Source organism: Coffea arabica, chromosome 6c (genome assembly GCF_036785885.1).
Source record: "Coffea arabica cultivar ET-39 chromosome 6c, Coffea Arabica ET-39 HiFi, whole genome shotgun sequence".
Taxonomy (NCBI): domain Eukaryota; kingdom Viridiplantae; phylum Streptophyta; class Magnoliopsida; order Gentianales; family Rubiaceae; genus Coffea; species Coffea arabica.
This window is the reverse complement of record NC_092320.1, coordinates 30,314,933-30,316,370: the sequence shown is the minus strand read 5'-3', so window position 1 is coordinate 30,316,370 and position 1,438 is coordinate 30,314,933.

Sequence of the window (1,438 nt, the reverse complement as noted above, 5' to 3'; positions counted from 1 at the left end):
TCTCACTACTTTTTCCTATTTTTCTTTAAAAATACATTTTTTAGGTGACTTGGTACACCTTAACTCATTACCAAGTGGCGACTCCGTATTTAGTTTTAAAAACCCTTTTTAAACTATAATTTTGTGTCAAATCGTCGCATTCTCAAAACCCCATTTAGACCCATTTTTCTTTTAAATCACGATTCATTTTCCAATCACAAAATACATTTTTTAAACCATTTATTTATTTATCAAAAATGGGGCGCGACAATTTGGACTAAGTGGCCTTCTACATTGTTGTAGCCCTGTCTTTTAGCTTCGAGATGGTGGGTCTTACACCCTCATCCGATAAGCGTAGTGCAATTTGAGCCATTACCGCATAATAAAGGCAAAACGGTTTTTTGTTGTTACGGCCAAGATGGCTACATTTCCTGATTTTCTGGTTTGCTATAATGCTTATATATGCATACGAAACCTTATTGGGGTCATATTTGGCATTGATTTGTGATTAGTTATCGAGTCTCATTGTACTTGTTTGTATGTTTTAAGGCTTACTTTTATTCCGGTCGTTTCCTAGTTAACTTTTACTTTGAGCCTAGTGAATGGCTTTTGGAAATGAGGTGAATTTTGTGTGAGATGTTGGGACTGATTCGATGAAATAATGAAGCCTTAATGGCTGGAAAAGTAAGAAATCTAGGGAAAGTGCTGCCCGATTTTCTAGGCCGTTTGGTTCTTTTAAGTTGGATTTGCCTTTTGGTAGAAATAAAAGGGCTTTTGGGTTTTTGAACCTAGGTCTTTATGCTATCTTTTTGTTCCCAAAAATCATGTTTTGTACCCTTGCATTAGTAATTATTTGGCGAGGCATACGACTAGTAGTCGAGCCTCATGTGCATTGTGTTTACTCGATTACGGATGTGAAACCTTCAATTGGTTTATTTTGGTTATTTTAGGGTTTCTTGGCGATTAAGGCCAATCTGAAGTAAAAACTTTTGAAGTTGAGCCGGTGAGTGTACCACTCCCCTCCATTGCTGTTTAACTTGATTTCTGCTCTGCAATCTGTTTATTTGTTTGAGACGAGGGTGTACTTTATCACACTCATTCTCTTGTCTGTTCATATGCCAATTTACTATGCAAAATTTGAATCTGTTATCTGTGTCTGCATCTGTTCGGATTTCTATGACTTATGAGCTCAGTCCTGTGGCTAAGTTATTCGAGTCGGGTCGGCAAGGGCCTGGACGATTAGATAACGAACCACGGTAGTCTGTTCGGGGATTTTGGGTATTGAGACCCTTGAGTCCGGGTATACTCGAGTATTACCATTTTGTTCGTTTGAGGTGAGCGGGCCCGGTAAAGGGGTGTTTGGTGGACGGAATTCGGTGATAAGAGGGGTCTACGGACGCGTTGGTTCTATATACGTTGACGGAGAGTCAACCGGTTTGGATCAAGTACTGCGCTGGAA